Source organism: Rhipicephalus microplus, unplaced genomic scaffold, assembly GCF_043290135.1.
Source record: "Rhipicephalus microplus isolate Deutch F79 unplaced genomic scaffold, USDA_Rmic scaffold_501, whole genome shotgun sequence".
NCBI classification, from domain to species: domain Eukaryota; kingdom Metazoa; phylum Arthropoda; class Arachnida; order Ixodida; family Ixodidae; genus Rhipicephalus; species Rhipicephalus microplus.
In genome coordinates, this window is record NW_027465062.1 from 1 (window position 1) to 19,672 (window position 19,672).

Below are 19,672 nucleotides of genomic sequence, written 5' to 3' on the forward strand. Positions count from 1 at the left end.
ATATATATATATATATATATATATATATATATATATATATTGTCACGTGCTACAAAAGGTCTTCAACTAGGAAGAACTGAGCCAGTGGGGAGACGCACCGAAAATTGGCAAGATGGCTGCTTCAATAACCAGCAACTAGCCAGAGCACGCGCTGCCCCAGAACATCGTCTTCCATTCTCACGGGCAGCCATGGCTTACGCTCGCCGTAAGTAGCGGCCAAGTGGCATTATTCACCCTCTGAGAAAAAAAAAGGCATCACTCTGATGCTCGGAAAGTACAAAGGCAAAGTCGGGGCGAACCAACAGAAAATACGCGCATTCACAAAAACAGCGATATGGTTCATGCTCAGTCGCATAACCACGTGAAGTACGGCTTCAGGCGCACCGCGTGGACAACCTCCGAGGAGTGCCTTCGCCGTCGTGGCGAGAACATCTTCGCCGTCAGCGACTACCTCGTAGTTCATATCGCTCACGCGTCGCAAGACTTTTTATGGTCCGAAGTAGCGACTGAGCAGTTTTTCTGACAATCCCTGGCATCGGACTGGAGTCCACACCCAAACTTGATCGCCTGGATGGTATTCAACTTGTCGATGGCGAGCGTTGTAGCGGCATGCATCTGTACTCTGCTGGTGCGTAATGTGTAGGCGTGCTAACCGGCGTGCTTCTTCGGCGTACTGGGTAAGCTGCACAGCATCCGGAATGATCAAAGCATCGTAATTGTGTGGAAGCATCGCATCCAGCATGGTCTGGTCCTCACGTCCATAGACAAGACGGAAAGGCGTGAATCGCGTAGTTACCTGGACGGCAGTATTGTACGCGAATGTGACGTACGGTAGCATCTGGCCCAGGTCTTATGCTGGACATCTACGTACATAGATAACATGTCAGCGATGGTCCTGTTTAGTCGCTCTGTCAAGCCGTCGCTCCGCGGATGATATGCCGTGGTCTTGCGATGGTTCGTGTAGCTGAGCTTGAATACGTCATGAATGAGCTGGGCCGTGAATGCTGTTCCTCTGTCTGTGATTACGCACGACGGGGCGCCATGTCGAAGAACGATCTGGTCCATAAAGAATTGGGCGACGTTGGAAGCCGTAGCACGTTGTAGTGCCTTTGTTTCGGCGTACTTTGTCAGATAGTCGGTGGCTAATACGATCCACTTTTGCCGGCAGTTGATAGCGGAAAGGGCCCCAGTAAATCCATTCCTATTTGATCAAATGGCGCTCTAGGTGGTTGTATTGGAGGAAGAAGCCCCGCGGGCTGTAGTGGCGGGGATTTGCGGCGTTGACATTCCCGGCAGCTTTTCACGTATCGCTTAACTGATTCAGAAAGCTTAGGCCAGTAGTATGCTTGTCGAACTCAACGAGAGTTTGAGAGGAAACTAAGTGGCTAGATGTGGGCTCATCGTGGCAGGCAAGAAGAATGTCGTCACGCATGTCAGTTGGCACAACTAAAAGATAGGTTCTCTCATTGCCGTTGGAGTTTTTCTTATACAGGACCTCATCTCGCAGACAGAACGATGACAGACTTTAAGAAATACATTGAGGTTTCCGATAACTGCGCGAATTTCATCGTCCGCACGCTGTCGAGTATCAGATCTGTTGTAGTAAGGGCATCAAGGAAACCATCGTCATCCTCTGTGCCATGGCCACAAACTTCGACAGGTGCACGGGACAATGAGTCAGCATCTTCGTGCTTGCGGTCCGATTTGTAAGCGATCATGAAATCGTATTCCTGCAGACAAAGACTCCATCGTGCCAGTCGCCCACACGGCTCCCGTAGGTAGGCTAACCAGCACAATGAATGATGGTCGGTCAGTACCTTGAAGTGGCGTCCGTAAAGATAACTCCTAAATTTCATCGTGGCCCATACAACAGCGAGGCACGCTTTCTCTGACGTGGAGTAGTTGACCTCGGCGCGGTAAAGAGCGCTGGCTAGCGTACGCTATCACTCGCTCTGTGCCCTCTTGTTGTTGTACGAGGACAGCAACAAGACCCACGTTGCTGGCGTCAGTATGAATTTTAGTATGAGCGTCTTGGTCAAAGTGAGCGACGACTGGTGGTGACTGCAAACGCTCCCGTAGTTCAGAGAAAGCTGCGTTCTGTTCTTCCTCCCAGACGAATGGAACATCTTCACGAGTGAGTCGAGTGAGCGGTTCGGCAATCATAGAAAAATTGGCTATAAAGCGGTGATAGTACGCGCAGAGCCCTAGAAAGCGACGCACTGCCTTCTTATCACGTTGAACAGGAAAAGAGGCCACGGCGGTACTTTTCTGTCAGGGTCTGGTCGAATACCACCCGCACTGACAAGGTGTCACAAAACGAGCGCTCAGGAAGGGCGCGCCGCCAAATTCTCGCGATGAAGCGCCGGAAGGATGCCTCGAGGTCAACGATAAAAAAGGGAAAACAAGCATCCAAAGACTCCCCGGGCCCGCGTCCCTCTCCCTAGGAAGCGTAGGTGCGCCGACGAAACCTCCTCGCATCGGCGGCCGAGCAAGCCCTAGAACGTTTTCGATAGAAAGGGGCGTGGTGATGCAGGGTTGCGTCATCCATCGCGAACGGCCCTCGTACCGTCTCGCCCTTTCCCCAGCCTTCGCTGCGTATCAAGCCGACGAAATGATGCGAACTTTCTGGAATCTCGCGCGGAAGGTATTTAATCGAGCAGCCGAGATGGGAGACCAGGAGAAGAAGGAAGTTAGCGCCAGTGTGCGTGGGGTTAATCCGCCGCGTCTGTCGGTGAAGGTTTTGTCCTTAGTGACAAAGCAGGAGAAGAAGAAAGTATGCGCCAGAGTGCGTAGGGTGTTCCGCCTTGTGGGCGAAGCCTTTTGTCTTTCGTGACAAAGGAGGAGAAGAAGAGGCTTTCCACCTCAGGGGTGAAGACTCGAGCTACAGGCAAGAGTGTGTGTCTACCGCTATCGAGCGAAGACGCGTGGCAACAGCTGTGTGTGTGAAGCCAACGTGTTTCCGGCGAAGAAGTTTGGAGCCTGGAAAGCGGCCAATTGAAGACGCAAAGTTTCCTGGAAGAGAAACTTCGGGGGCAGCAGAACGACATCAACGCTGGACTTTGAGTGAGTGATTCTCGGAAGAATATCATTCAGACTTCTGTTCCAAGAACTTTGGACTGAATAAGTTTTCTAACTCTTTAGTCTTCAAGTGTCTTGGTTGTTCGATGCATGCTACTGCATTGTAGTGCGTATTGTTGTCTCTGTCCGTTGTTTTGAGTGTAGCTGATTGTACTGAGTAGTACGTTGTTTGATTGGTGACATATTGTATTTACCTATTGCTGAGTGTGCATACTTGTGTATCGTTTTGATCTGCCATAATTGAGAATATAATTTTGTTTTGTTTATCAACTCTCGGCTCTGACTTGTTCTTTGGGCCGCAGCCGGCGTCCGCTGGCGCGCCAAATAGGGCCACTTCTAAATTGTCCACTCTTTCGTGGTGCGGTTTTGGGGGCCGATACATCGGCCCTTGCAATTAGCCCGGCGATCGCCTCCCTAATTAACGGAACCTGTGACACATGGCCGAGAAAGTTAAGTTCTTTGTAACCAAAGTGGCATTTTTCTGGCTTCCGTGTCAGGTTAGCAGAGTGGAGCGCTTCCAGCACATTCTGCAGACGCTTCAGGTGCTCCTCAAAGGTGGCAGAAAACACGACAACATCATCGAGGTAAACTGAGCGCGTGTGCCACTTTAGACCGGTATGAACACTGTCCATCATTTTCTGGAATATCGCAGGTGCAAAACAGAGGCCGAAGGGAAGCACTTTAAATTCATATAGGCCAACCGGTGTAACGAAGGCGGTTTTTTTACAATCTCGTTCATCAACTTCGATCTGCCAGTAGCCACTTTTCAAGTCTATCGATGAAAAATACTTGGCCCGCCGCAGTCTGTCGAGGGAATCGACGATGCGAGGCAGGGGAAACGCGTCTTTTTTAGTCACCCTGTTAAGTTTCCTGTAGTCCACGCAGAAGCGCAGTGATCTATCTTTTTTCTTCACGAGCACGACCGGAGAAGATCAGGCACTTTTCAAAAGTTGGATAATGTCATCTTGCAACATCTCTTTGACTTCAGCATTATTAACGTCACATTCCTTTGCCGAAACGCAGTAAGAATGTTGTTTTATGGGCGAGGCGTCGTTATACGTAATTATTCGGTGTGTGGTGATCGGTGTCTGACGGACGTTCGAGGTGGACGCGAAGCACTCTTTAAATTGATATAGCAGTTCACGTAGCTCGTTCTGTTGTTGTTCCGAGAGGGTCGAGTTGACATCAACTTTTCCAAGAAGTGAAGTCACGTCGCTTGGTGTTGGTCGAAGCTCGTCGTTGGCTGATGTAGATGCGAAGCATTCAGAAACGTCTGCGATAGGGTAGGCGAAAACGATGGCGGTGTCACGAAACAGGTGCCGGTACTCGTTACTGAAATTAGTCACAAGTAGGGCAGAGTGTGCGTCATAAAGCGTGACGAGGCTGCGTGCAGTGCAGACACCTAGCGCGAACAACAGCTTCAAGTTGCCTTCGGCGACAACCTCACCATCCCGCAACTTGTCGGAAACCAAATCAACTAGGACGCTGGAACGCGGAAGTAAAGTGATTCTATCGGCAGAAACGCGAAACGTGCTTTCACGGCTGTCGTCAGATTTGTGGGTAGATCCAGCTGTCGAAAACATCACGGTAAGCTCTCGAAGATCTACAATAGCACCGTGCTCCCACAAAAAGTCGACTCCGAGGATTAGGTCTCGGGAACAGTCACGAAGTACGAGGCAGCTGGCGAGAAACGTACGTACCCGTATGCTCACTCTGATAGGGCACATGCCACTTAGGGTGACTACGTGCCCGCCGGCAGTATGAATTTGTGCTCCGTACCAAGGCGTTGCAACTTTATGTACGCTGCTAGTTTCCCGCTTACGATTGAGTAGTCCGCACCTGTGTCCAATAATGCACTAACGTCGTGGTGATCGTCGACTACCACATGTATATCCAGAGAAAATCTGCTTCTGGCTTTCGTTGCTGTCGTCGGGGAATCGCTCGTGTCCGTGCTTGCGTCGGTGGGAGGCTTTGCTTGCGTCGACTGTCAGTGGCCTCGCTCCCGAAGGTCGCTGTCGTTAGTTTTCCCGCCTAGGGCTTGGTGAGTGCGCGGGCGCCGCTCCCGGGAGGCTCCGAAAATTTGGAGAAGAACGCCTTGGGTATGGGTACCGCGACTGCCGCCGCAGTGGCGTGCACTGCTGTGAGAGGCAATCTTCAATAGCTCTCGGTCTTTCACCAAATCTGGGGGGGCGCTGGCGTCGATCGACGGGAGCGGTCGCATACCACGTCGGCTCTGTGAAATATCGCAATTATTTGCGTCACATCAAGTCGTCCTCCTGCAAGCCATCTACCACCGTCTCCAAGAACGTCAGCCGCAACCGAAGACATCACGTCTTGTCAAGGTGGGCCGTCTTCTGACCCTTTTTTGGTCACTTGAAGCTTTCGCCAAACCACCGCGGAGTTAAGCCTAACCGCAGTAAGGGCCGCGCTGGCCCTGCCCGGGGTTTCCCCGGTAATGGCGTCTCCAAATCAAATCACCGGCTACGATCCGGAGTCCCTACAGATAATACAGATGGATACCGCTCAAACCGAGACACCTCTACCAACCGAGGAAGAGTACCTCCAGTGGCGCAATTATGTAAAAATTCCAAATCCGGACGGAGGCGGTCTGTCGGTGACGTCAAAAAATGGGCGGTCCGCAGCGGTCGCGAGGATGAAGGGAAGTGAACAGCCAATGAGCGAAATGAAGCCTCGCGTCATCATTTTGACGTGGATTTGGGGACCGTATAGCAAAGTGAAAAGTGTTTTAACGTGTTGAAAAATGTTTAACTACTATTGATCATCATCAAATTGTGTTGGCACAAGTTTTCAAACGTTTATTAAGGAATACGGCACAATATAAACGTATTTTTCTTGTTATTGTTATGAAATAAAGCTAAATTTAGCGGGACGGTACGTGGTGGCGCTAAATACAACCCCGTTTCAAGCAGTTACTGTTTTCATATCTCCTCCACTATACAAACCTAAACAGCGCAACTTTCAAAGTTGTTGGCTCAGTCGAGCGCAATCGTGGCGGAGGTCAACTGTACCAGTAGTCAACAGCAGCAGCGGCTCATCGGCGTTATCCGAGGCTCAGCGCGCGCTGGTGCTCGCCTTTATGGACGAACATCCCCAGCTCGTGGCGAATGCCATCGAGCTGCGGCACGGCGTCACCATCACCGACCGGTGGCGGCTGTGGCAAGAGCTCAGCGACGCGCTGAACCATGAAGTGCCTGCGCAGGAATGACAGGCTTGGTGGCGCAGGCCGGTGCGCGAGGCCCGCCGTGACACCGCCGCCATCAGAGACGCACAAACGTAAGTGACCGTCGAATGGCACGGGCAATATGTTCTGTGACATTAGTGTATATTTTCAGGGGCACTGTATGGAGTTGGCTGCCTGGCTTCCGCGGCCAGGTTCTACAGTTGACTGGGATGACACGCTTCAGTGGCGTTTTTGGTCTCACCTATCAACAGGTAAGCACTCTGCCGCCGCAGTATCACGGGTTCCTGAGCGGTACCATGACAGAGTTTGATATCGGAAGGGGTGCCTTTAGAGGAACCTTGTTAAACGGGAATAAAGCGCACGAGAAAGTAATCAAAAGTGGGTAGGTTTAACTAAAATCTCAGTTTGCAGCCCTTGCAGTACAAGGGGTATTAATTTATCATAAAACACGCAATGACTGCGGGCAAGTGCATGCACTAAAATGGTAATACATGACATCAATGACCACTGAATTGCTGCAGAACATTTCCGCAGATGTTTAGTACTTAAGGTTGCAAAATAGCTAGAGTAACGAATACCCACTTTCTGAAAAATCATGCTTACTACACTTTCCAGCAGGCGAATGTTCCCACTGCTGCAGTGGAAATGGATGTGGAGGCCACTGAAGCGGCTGTAGATGGCAGTGACACAGTAACACGCAAGCATCTGAGAACTTAGTGCTTTATTGAGTGCAGGACTGGAACCTTGAGCAGGGCGACAAGGTGCTCAAGGTGAGTAGACCCTTTGTTTACATTTTACATAAGGGGCATAAGCATTCTCCATGTTCTATTATTATGACTGAAACCAACTTGGGCTGTAAACAAGAACCATGCATTGTATTGAGGGCATGGTATCGGGTATCTGCAATGATAAACTGCCGGGCAAAAGGTTAGTTAGCCCTGGGGCTCTTTCATGGTGAGAGATGCATTTGAGGACATTAATAAAGAGCAGTTTCAACAAATGTTTGTAGGTCCACACGAGGAGGGCACAGCTTGTACACAAAGCTTCCCACTTTCAAAGGATGCCATCAGGCCAGTTGATCTTCAACTGAGGGGAAGTTGTTGTGCCCGTTGCAATTCTTGGCAGCAGCAGCAGCTTCCAGCCACGAGATGGTTAAGGGTTTACCGGCAGCTCACTTAAACATTTACACCATGATGATTCATCGCAGGTGCTGCGGGAGATGAAAAAATCAACCACCCGCATCGCTCCTGCAGAACGGCGTGTGGCAGCGGCACAGGAGAAAGCGGCAGCGGTGCAGGAGGGCACTGGCCATGGCTGTAGGCTTTCTGCGAGAAAGGGATACGTAGTTTAGTTTAATTTTTCGTCATGTGTTCAATGTTTTTTCTTGTCATCATTCATTATAGATTTGTCGGTTTCAATGTGTTTAGGTGCTGCTGTTCATGTTCAATTTTATACGGTTCTGGAGACATATACATAGTTTAGTTTGTTTTTTGCCATGTTTTCAACTTTTTAACATTTATAATTGGTTTAGTGTTTTTGATATGTTTACGTGTTGCTGTTCATGTTCTATTTTATTAATTTTTTGTTTGCATTTAGTACATATTACTAGATTTAGGTTAGCATTTACTTTGTATAAGGAGTGCAGCATTTTTTATGTTCGATATATGCATTTCTCAATGTATGTTCGAGCTGTTCTAGTGGCAGTGTTTTTTACCCACATTTCAAAGGTGTCCAGTCATTCACACGGAGACCACGACTGTATAGTTGACATTTTCTGTTAATGTTTCTTTGATATTTGTATTGTCCCACTGTGTTTTCTAGCTCACTGTGATTTTTATTCAGCATTACCACATAGTGTAGTAATGTGATATCTTTTTGCATCACACTGTGATATTTTCATTTCAGCACAATGAGGCTAAGATGCAACAACTACATTCCGAATCTTGTTTGGGAGCGCTAAGCTAGTAAGTGGTCATCTCGCATCTTGTTTGGGAGCGCTAAGCTAGTAAGTGGTCATCTCGCACAGTTTTACAGAGGAAAATGGTCATCACAGCAACATGCCAGCGATTGATTTCATCTAGTTTTCGTTGTAAACGACTCTTTGCGGGAATAAATTTCGAACGTGGTATGGCTTGGGAGCCGCGAGATGGCTGAGGGAATTATTCATGTTGTATGTTATCAAAACAACTCGCCTGTTGTTTGCCGTCTTGATTTGCATATTTTTTAGCATTGCAGCATGACTGCAGTCGTGAATTCAAATAAATGTTATTTTAACATTCACACAATGTTTAGGACAATGAGCAAAAAAAACAGCACAACTTGACAAGCACAATTGCTCGTCAAGCCTGGCGTGCACAATTGAATGCTTGTAGTCAGTCACTATGACAAGATATGGACTTATGTATCATGTGTTCATACAACATGTTTTTAATGGAATCTCGATTTTTATGCGTTCTGGTGAAAAGAATTTTGAGACGTTGCTGCATTGTTCGCACAATTTTGTGATAGCAACATTCAGCACAGAGTGCCGCTCATATATGCTTGCTCCAATCTAGTCTGTTGTGACTGTGATCGCTATTATGGAAAAGGGTGTTTCTGTTGCATATTTCATGTGCCACTTAAAGAAAATGCAGCATTTTGACATTGCCACCTTGCTTCATATTGAAGCACAAGTAAGTACTCTGTGTATTCAAATGTGGCAAACACAGCCCTTTCATGTCTAGATGCACTAGAATCAGTGTAAATAAATTATGTGTGGGATATGAAAACATGAAAACTCACCGTTCCTGTGTACTTCAAAAAAGGTCCAAGACAGCGCTGCTGCCGTCTCTGAGCAGCACGTTGCGTGGTGTGAGCATATGGCTCCCCCTTGGCTCTCCATCGTCATCCTCAGCTGGTGGCATGTCCACGACATACTCGTCCAAGGTCCAGTCGCCTGCATGCAACGCAATGTTGTGGAGAGCAAAGCAAGCATAGATGATTTGCGCTGCCCGATCGGGGTTGTAGAGCATCGTTCGAAAGTGCTGCAAGCAGCGGAACTTGCTTTTCAACACGGCGATACACCTTTACACAACATTGTGCATGGATGCGTGCTCCTTGTTGTATCGGCCTTCGGAAGTGTTGCACGGTTGACTGCCAAGGACTGGAATTAGGAGCCATGGCTTGAGGGGATAGCCTGCGTCTCCTGCAATGTAAGCATAAAAGCTGAGTGCTCTGCCCAGATAGTACACATTAATACTTACCAAGCAGATATTCGCCAGGCTGCAGATGTGCAGCTAGGCGTGCACGCAGTGGGTTGTGTTCCCACACCCAGGAGTCGTGGCACGAATCTGGGAATCATGGGTCTATGACAATTATGCGCAGCCATGCTTTGCACATCTGCGATGAGGAGCGATATAAAATAGTACTGCATTTATACTCAGAATAAATCCCCTTTTTCTACGCATATGCAGGAAACAATGCGTACTAGTACAGTCATTGGTACAAGGAGCTTCACTTAGAGGGAAACACAGGGTGTAGCACACTGAGGAGGGGGAAGTGTGGGGGCAACGACCCCACCTCTGCTGTACACATAACTACGACTTCCACTGAATGATCGATAAGTGAAAAGCTACGCGTTGCTCTTGGGAAAAAACACTCGTAAATACCAAAGCCAGCTCGTCCAATTGTGATTGTAAGCACTTTCGTGTTGGAAATACCTCCCTGTCGTGTATATACTTCTGCTACGTCTGCTGCCCATGTTACCGATTACCTCTAAAATGCACAATTCAATTGCGTATGCATGCCAGTGCAAAAACGGCAACTGGCTCACGCACAAAACACTTGCCACTTATTATTACCGAGGCCTTGCGAGCCACCATCTAGCTCGCACCCAATTCCCTGCAGGTTCTTTTTCATTCGTTGCATTATTACTTTTTCCAGCTTTGGCGTCACAACTGAACAATTGCTCCGAAGGGCGAGTAATAAACGATCCTAACAGTACTTACGATCATGACGTTAGGACATAATAGCCCCTTCTGGACATGAAGCTCGCCGTGTCGGCCAGTCTGAATCCCTCTGGCTTGCGAATGGTGACCAACGTGCCATCGGCACACGCCAGCACCCCTGGGATGCAACCGCGTAGCACAAACTCCACCTTTGCCTCATCCTTAGCAGCTGTTGTCAGTGGGAAGTTCGCCACCCTTTTTCTAGCAGCCACGGTAATGATCGCCTCCGTCACCTCGTGGATGGTGTTGCTCACCGCCGACTGAGACATGCCGATGTGTTCCTCGCGACCAATGCTCTTCTGGAAGCTACCGGTGGCGAAAAATCGCAGCGCGCACAACACCTTTCTCTCTGTGGAAAGGCCACTGGCTCGCTGGCATTCGATGATAGGATCAAGTTCGTGGCACAAGCTACGCACTGTTCGTTTGGACAGACGAAAACATTGCCGGAACTCTTCTTCGCTGAACTCTTCAAATGCATCTTTTACCTCGCGTCGTTCCCTCTGCTCGGTTAAAGCTACCGCACAGGCAAGGCGAAGTACCGTGTCAGTGGGAAACGCCATGTTGTCTAAGTGTCCCGGTGCCGAAAAGTCGCGCATTTTTTCCATTTCAATCCAATCCAGGCCACCTTGCAGCCATTTCAATCCATCTGGTTGCTTTCGGACAGTCTCTCCGACCGTTCCGTCGCCTTTCTCCGAAAACCGAAAAAAAAGAGTCACGTGACACTCCAGTCCACGTCACTCATAACTTCACAGCATTCGTCACAGCTTGTATGGGCCAATCGCGTGCGACTCAATGGAAGAGACCGCCTTTGTCCGGATTTGGAACTTTTACATAATTGCGCCACAGGATATGGTCCGCGTCTGGCGCGGAAGGAAGAACACAGCAGTGGCGTCGAGAGACGCCAGGGCTCCTGCAGCCAAACAACAAGCAGCGTCTCGCCCTCAGCAAGCACAGGGCAAGAACGCGCCGAGCGTCGCCTCGCAGCGCGCCAAGCAACTCCAGTGGCGGCCGAAGAACACGCCGCGCATCGAAGAAGACGACGTCATAGTGGTGCTGAAACCGCGTGAGACGCTCGACCTCAAGGCCACGTTTGGTCCTGGAGAAGCCGGTGCTGCAGTCCGCAGCATCCTCGGAGCCGACGCAAGTGTGGGACTTGCGGTGTGGCCCCTCTGGGATCAGAATGTACTTGTGTGCACGCTCAAATCAGTGGACGCCGCCGAGAGACTCCTCCGGGACATTAAGCTGCCAGTCGGGGGCCGCCAGCTAACATTCCGGGGACATCCCAAACTCTCCGGTGAGTTCTGTCGGGGCATCGTGCATGTCTCTCAAGACGAAACGTCCGAAACTGTGAAAAGCAAGCTCAGTGCTGAGCCAAATATAGTGTCTGTGCGCAAGCTTGGGGACACCCCGGTTGCGGTGATCACCTTCGCGGGGACCAAGGTGCCACGGACGGTGTTATACAACTGCGAGCGGCTCCCTGTTCGCTTGTATAAGAAGACAGTGCCTGCATGCCCACTTTGTGGCACAGTGGGCCATCGAGCAGATACTTGCCCGCGCCCGCAGCCCGGCCGCTGCACAAGCTGCGGCGTTCAGGTAGCTGCTGCTACTCCTGACGGCCCTACGGAACACCAGTGCATTCCGAGCTGCCTCCTCTGCGGCGGTGGCCACAAGACTGGAGCTCCCGGTTGTGCTGGACGGTTCCGACAGCCGGTCAAGTCGGGATCCCCACGCGGATCCAAGCCGAGGACAACGGGGGGGAACGGGGGGAACAAACAGGCTCCGACTCCCAAGGCTGGCCCCAAGAAAGCAACAGCCGCCAAGTCGAATAAGCCAAAACTCAAGAAGACCAATACCGGGCACTCCACCAATGTAAAGCCTGGGACCCCGACGGAGCCTCCTGCCTTGGTCAAGGACTTCCCACCCTTGACACCCGTCCAAGCACAGGTGAGCTGTTGGGGTGGGGCAGTCTCTGGACCTTCCTCTTCTCCCTCCCCTACCGAAACCGCCCTACAGCAGCAGATAGGGGAGCTCAGGCGCCAGAACCAAATTCTTGCGCGCAAAATTCAGGAATTAGAAGCGAAGCAGGTTGGGTCATCCGAGCCAGTGCAGGAAGCCGAGGCAGAGGACAGGGATGACGGCTCTTCCGTCACATCCCGCCTCACTAGCGTCTCGCGGCAGGACGCGGACACGGTAGTTGGACCAGCTTCCATTACCGGATCCATCGGTCGCATCGAGTCCCTAGAGCAAAAAACCGAGCAATTAGAGGCGAGCGTGGCAGCCCTCCCCACTCAAATTATGTCGGCAGTCCGCGAGTCCTTTCAGGACATGTTCACGGCAGCCTTAACGCAAGCACTTCCCGAAATTGTGGCGCAGGTCTCTAACTCAGTTCTTGAAGCCATGCAGCCCTGGGTTATCGCCCAAATTAAAAACACCACTCAGACCGACTCCCCGCAGGTTAAGCGCAAGCCGGCCTCCCGTCAGGCAGCAGAAGAAGGCTTTTCGGGGCCGGCTGCAGGTCCGGACCGGTCCTCTGCACCGTAAATAAATACTAAAAGATGGCTAGCCAATCTAATAAACAAGCTAAATATCTAAAAAAATTTGAGATTATACAATGGAACTGCAGGGGTTTTAGAGCCTGGAAAAAAAGGGTCGCACCTCCAGCTCTACTTGCAGTCCCTCGGAAACATGCCCGCCTTGCTTGCTTTGCAGGAGCCCGGTTTGGACGTTAAATTCTCTGGCTATAGCACTTTCCAGGGGGGGCCCTCGTCATGCATCCTGGTGAACAATGCATATACCGCGATTCAGGTCGATTTAAACTTAAGTACTGAACAAGAATACACAATGGTCAGAGTACTGCCTCTCAGACGTCGCGACCAGTCAATACACATCCTAAATATATACAGCCCCCCGCATAAGCCCCGCGTAACTTTTAGCGAAATCTTCCTCCGGGCGATCAAGTTGGCAGACAAGGACCCCTTAGTGATCGTGGGAGACTTCAATGCTCCCAGCCTTCACTGGGGCTATCACTACGAGAAAGCCAGAGGACGTAAGCTGGCGGAGCTTATCTCCACCCTTCGCCTCACGCTGCTCACGGATCCGGCGTACCCCACTCGAGTGGGGAACTCGGTAACCCGTGACACATGTCCGGACCTCTCTCTCGTAAAAAACGCTAAGGATGCTACCTGGGAGAACTTGGGCGATTCTCTAGGCAGTGATCACTGCCTTCTCCGGGTCACACTCCTGGAAAAGTCAGCTCATAAAAAATGCGGTCAAGCCAAGTTGACCGATTGGACCCAATTTCGCAATCAGACTATCCCTCCCGTACTATTTTCTGGAGGCTATGCAGAATGGGCTCAACACGTAAACAACATTCAGAAAAGACTTACTACTACCCTCCAAACCAACGAAGAAACCCCCGCAGTTGACAATCACCTCCTACACTTGTGGGAGGCGCGCCGAAGCTTAACAAAACGTTGGAAAAAGCAGAAGACTAATCGCAAATTACGTATCCGCATAGCCCAACTCACGGAACAAGCTGCAGCGTAGTATGCTGCCCAACTCTCAGATTCAAATTGGATAGCCCGCTGCGACGCCGCAGCTCGTCAGATGAGCTCGAAGGGGACATGGCGTCTCTTTCGCAGTCTCATAGACCCCTCTCAAACGAGAGGGGAGGCGCAGAAGCAGCTCCGGCGAGCTCTGCAAGGGTACCAAGGCACTCCGGAACAGCTTGCGGATGCTCTGTGCGATAGGTATCTCTGTCGTACGGAGGACCCGCCTGGGCCGGCGTACACGTACTCTGGTAAGCCTAACCACCAACACGATGCCCGTTTTGAGTTGCATGACCTTAAAGCGGCTTTAGCTAAAATGCGCAGGGGTACGGCTCCGGGGCTGGACCGCATAACAGTAAAGCTGTTGGCAAACCTCCCTGACACAGCCTACCTCCATTTATTGGAATACATGAACGAGATCTGGGACGGCCGTGCGCTCCCTTCCGAATGGAAAACGTCACTTGTTACTTTTATCCCTAAAGCAGGCAAGGCCGTGAATACGGAAAATCTGAGGCCCATATCACTGACTTCGTGCGCGGGCAAGCTCATGGAGACGATGATACGGGATCGCCTCTCCCCATACCTTGAGGGCAAGGGCTTCTTTGCAGACACCATGTTTGGGTTTCGCCCACACATGTCTGCACAGGACGTCCTTCTCCAGCTCCATAGGGCCGTCATACAGCCCATAAGTATGCAACAGAATGATAAAGCCATCCTCGCCCTTGATCTGAAGGGGGCTTTCGACAATGTTAAACACAGCAGCATCCTGGCTAACTTGAGCTCCACTGATTGCGGGGCTAAGGCCTTTGCATATGTCAGAGATTTTCTCTCTAAACGCCAGGCACTTCTTCGGATCGAGGACGAGGAATATGGCCCGTACATTATGGGAACACGGGGTACCCCACAGGGAGCAGTGTTATCACCACTCCTTTTCAACATTGCTATGATGCGCCTTCCAAGCGAATTGGCCAGGGTGGAAGGCACACAACACGCAGTATATGCCGACGATATTACAATCTGGACCACTAAAGGGAGCCTTGGTGAAATGCAGGAACGCCTTCAGCAGGCCGCATCCATAGTCGAGGCGTATGCCAACGATTGTGGACTCCAATGTGCTCCAAACAAATCAGAGCTTCTGCACGTTAGAGCGAATCCAAGAGATAAGTCAGCCATACACATCTCCCTGTCTGGGGTTCCCATCAGAGAGGTGGAGGAGCTCCGAATTCTGGGCCTGTTCATTCACCACAGACTCAGACCGGACTCCACTATAGCGAAACTCAAGAGAATAGGCGAACAGGTAGGGCGCATGATCCACCGCGTTTCCAACAAGCGGGGTGGTCTGCGGGGCAGAGACGCGCTTCGGCTCGCGCATGCCTTCGTGACTAGCCGAATCCTCTACGCCGTCCCATACCTTCGCACTAACAAGCAAGAAGACGAAAGAATAGATGCCATCATTCGTAAGGCTACTAAACGAGCTCTGGAACTCCCGGTGGCCACTTCCAACGCCAAACTGAGGGCGTTAGGTGTGCTCAACTCCTACCAGGAGTTGCGGGAGGCCCACCTTATGAATCAATATACGCGGCTCGTGCAGACGGCTCCCGGGCGCCGCCTGCTAAACCGCTTACATATACAGCACACTTGCACTGAAGAGGAGGCGGAGCGTATTCCGGAACTGTGGCGGCATATGCTCTCGGTCGCTCCACTCCCCAGTAACATGGATAAGCACACGCACGAAAGCAGAAGACAGGCGCGGGCTCGGACGCTTGAGAGGCAACACGGCTCCCGACCTGGTGTATTCTACGTAGATATAGCAGGGCCTTCGCCCACGGGATTTTACACGGCCTCTGTAGTTCACCGGGAAAAGCATGTCAATGGGCTCTCGTTCCGAGCACAAAATCCAGAGCGCGCTGAGGAAGTCGCGATAGCGCTTGCTGCTGCGGACCCCAACTCGAAAGTTATCATCACGGACTCCAGGAAAGCATGTACTCATTACTTGGTAGGAGAGATATCCCCCCTAGCCAGCCAAATTCTAAAACGGGCTCTCGCTGATCCAGCCCCGAAACGCATCGTATGGGCTCCTGGCCATCAGAGCCTACGAGGTAATGAGGCCGCTGACGCGGCCGCCCGAGCGCTTACCCACCGGGCTCCTCACCTTGGCTCTTATGACTCGGAGGCCAATACACCGCTGCTGCGGTTCAAAGAAATTCTCACCTATTATCGTGACACTCACCGCCTTTACCCGGCTCCTGCAAAGGGGCTGAGTAAGGCGGAAGAGCGAACTCTAAGGCGCCTGCAGACAGGTACTCTACTCTGTCCTGCAATCCTAAAGCATTTCGATGCGAACACAGATGGGCGGTGCCCACACTGTGGGGAGACGTGTGATATCTTCCACATGGTATGGGCATGTCCGAAAAATCCCTACCTACCCCCTTCCCCTACCCCTTCCCGAGAGGCATGGGAGACTGCCCTCCTCGACAGCTCATCACTAGAGTCTCAACGGGCTCTGGTGAGACGGGCGCGAGTAGGGGCCTCGTCATGCGGTGTCCCGGACTAAGGACGCCGACCATGTAGCAGGGTCATGCTTTGGCCCCGTACCTCTCTCTTTTACAATAAATGTTTTTCATCATCATCATCACCAAATCTCGGCCTAGGTGCGTCGGCGGCAAAACCCTGTAGTCCGAGGCGACGATAAGGACATTCCCGGTACACAGTCCAGCTTCACCACAGTGGTAACACAGTGGTCGTCTGTCCGGTGTGCGCCGTACGTCGGATTTTGTGGGAAGCGGCTGTCGATTTTCTAAGTGCTGAATTGGCTGCAGCGAAGGAAGTATATCCTGAGGCATAGGATTAACGAAGCGCAGTGAAGCAGGAATATATCGGCTTACAGCTTCTGCGTATGATGCACGATGTGGCTCCACCGGGACAGGCGGGACATAGCTGGAAGGCGGCACTTGGAAGTTGGAGAGCCTGTCGTACTTCGTTTTTTTTTATTGTAACTTTAACATCCACGTAACAAAAACTTCGCAAACACTTGTTTGGTCCCATAGCCTAACTGGCTAGTAGGGAGACCAATTGTGTGACATACCTACATACTTGCGCAAGCGGTTACACAGCGACAAAGGACATCAACCTGGATACAATGTTTAAAATAGAAAAAAAGCAAAAAACATATGATTGAACTATACAAAGAAGCATAGCGCAGAACATAGCTACTTGTAGCACAGAATAATAACAGCACTAGAATAATACTAATCAAAATAATAATAATAATAATAATAATAATAATATTACTAAATGACTATGCGGACGTATTATTCAAAAAGTTCGCATGAAGTGCATGCTTCATGGCCAATGGAAAATTTCTAGCCTCTTTCACATTAGTCGGTACCGCATTCCATATGAGAGCGCCGTGAAATTCTATGAGCCTTCAACCGTAGGCATTTCTGGCTACTGGTAAATTAAAACAGTGTTTCGCTGCAGCTCTTGTACAGCGCGCGGGTAACGTTAAGGTGCCTAATGGGAGTGGGTCATCTCGTTTTATTATTCTATGCACTATATCAGCAACACTAGACACGTGCACAGAGTCCAGTGGAAGTACACGCATCATTTGAGACAGTGGTTTTGCAGTATCCGTCCTGTTTGAGTATGTAATAATCCGGACTGCCCTCTTTTGCAGGCGGCTAATACATTTCAAGTAAGTTTTATATGTACTGCCCCACGATGCTATACAGTAGCTCAAGTGACTGTGCACGAATGCAAAATATAGGATGCGCAAAATCGATGCGCCAAAACATTCACGGGCTTTTAGTAGCGTGTGACACACATATGCTAGCTTGGAGCATGTGTTTCCTATATGCGATTTCCAGTTCATGTCCGAGTCAAACATGGCCCCTAAGTACTTAAACGAGGCTACTGGCTGTAGCAGTGCCGTATCTAAAACCAAGTTGAAACCTGCTAAGTCGAGTTCTTTTTTCCTAGAGCGAAAGACCATGTATTTAGTTTTCTCTGTGTTGATATTAAGGTGGTTTCGTTTAAACCATACTTGCACTCTCTGTAAATCTTCGTTGATTATATTTTCGATGTCTCCTAAGCTGTCACCAACAACGATTAGTGCCATATCGTCTGCGTACATTGAAGCTTCTGAATATAGTAGAATGGAGGAAAAATCGTTAACGTACAGGGAAAAAAGAGCGGGTCCAATAACTGAGCCTTGTGGTACCCCGGATACTATTGATTGAGTAGAGGACTCGACGCCATTCATCACTACTCATTGCTGGCGGTCGGATAGGTATGATTTGAGAAGCTGGTGAATTTTGCCTCGAAAACTGTAGTCATGAAGCTTACTTAACATGATGTTGTGGTTGACGGAATCGAAAGCTTTTCTTATGTCTAAAAAAACTACGACGGCTATCTTATTGTTGTTCAAGGCTTTGTTAACTTGTTGGGTTAATACCAAAACTGCAGTAGATGTAGATCTGTGTGCTCGAAAACCATTCTGGTTTGAGCAAATTATATTATGTTTGGATGCAAATGATGTTATCTGCACTGATAAATTTTTTTCAAAAATTGTAATAATTACACTAAACACAGATATTGGTCTGTAATTAGATGCACTTGATCGGTCTCCATCTTTGTATACAGGGACGACTTTGCCGAACTTAAGCTCATTTGGGTATATACCACAGTCCTGCCAGTGTTGAAACATGTGCAGCAAATGGTCTGCCAGAATGTCCATGTTATTTTTTATTATTTAACTGTAATAGCGTCGAGCCTAGCTGCTTTATTGGCGTCTATTTTTTTTTACTATTGACATGATATGGGACATTTCTATCCCAAATATGGCAAAACTATCACAAACTGGTCTAATGGGACGCGTGTGGTCTGTAGTGTCAGGAAACTGAGCAGCCAAAGCACGACCGACGTCTGCGAAATACTTGTTAAAGCGATCCAACGTGTCTTGAGTTATATCGTCAGACAGTACGCGTTTATCTGAGTCAAGACTAACTGCGGATTTTGCTATTTCCCAAATTCGCTTAGTGTTGACTCCAGCCTCTTCGATAAGCTTAGCATAGTATTCTTTTTTTTTTCGTTTCCTCATTAGGGTGACTGACTTATACCTATAGCATTTGAATTGATTTAAGAAGTAGGCATTGGTTCTCTGCTGCTTCCACTTGTGATACCAATGGTCTTTTTGTTTCAGTATTTCTAGAATACTAGGTGTCATCCAAGGGCAGAGTGGCTTGGCATACTTACTACTAGTTTTGGTGGTGCTTAGTGACACAGCATTTTTGAGAGAGCATATGAAATTACTGTATTCTATACTTACATCCTCGTCATACATAGCGCAGTAATCGATTTGACTTATTTTGTCACGTAGTAACCTATAGTCAATCTTTGTAGTTAATTTTCCCCTAGAAGAATTCGTATTGAGGGGCTCATTTATAAGGGTAACAAAAATAGGCAAGTGATCGGCAATCGGAACAGGAAGCACACCAGCATGCACATCATCGCCAACATTGCAAAGGGCGTGATCAATAAGAGTACATGACGTGTCAGTGATACGCTTTGGCTCATTTATGACATTACACAAGTTAAAAGATTTTAAGAGGAGCGTGTACTCATTCGAGGTATCGGATGACAGGTCAATAATAAAGTCTCCAACAACTACAATATTATTGTAGTGCATGCAGGAAACTCTCATAAGCACATACTCAAATTCCTTCAGGAACGCTTTGATCGAAGATCCGGGCGGGCGGTATACAACGCCAATAACTGGCCCTCTTTCCAGTTTGATAAAGAGAGTTTCTATAGTTGCGTTGGTAACACATGCATCAAGCAAGACATTTCACGCATGATTG

General features: G+C 49.5%; 2 long non-coding RNA genes across 3 annotated transcripts; one reads left to right on the forward strand and one right to left on the reverse strand.

Annotated features, from left to right (window-relative positions):
• Positions 1-6,421: 6,421 nt before the first annotated feature.
• On the forward strand, positions 6,422-7,592 carry LOC142794792 (uncharacterized). Its single transcript, XR_012892622.1, has 3 exons — positions 6,422-6,531; positions 6,896-7,050; positions 7,488-7,592. It is a non-coding gene; the product is annotated as an uncharacterized LOC142794792 (long non-coding RNA).
• An 885-nt stretch (positions 7,593-8,477) lies between these two features.
• LOC142794791 (uncharacterized) lies at positions 8,478-10,650 on the reverse strand. 2 transcript variants are annotated; one of them, XR_012892621.1, is made up of 3 exons: positions 10,267-10,650; positions 9,523-9,609; positions 8,478-9,464 (listed from the first exon to the last, which is right to left on the reverse strand). It is a non-coding gene; the product is annotated as an uncharacterized LOC142794791 (long non-coding RNA). The 2 variants fall into 2 exon arrangements; XR_012892620.1 differs by having other exon boundaries at positions 9,523-9,658; positions 10,267-10,648.
• Between the last annotated feature and the right edge of the window lie 9,022 nt (positions 10,651-19,672).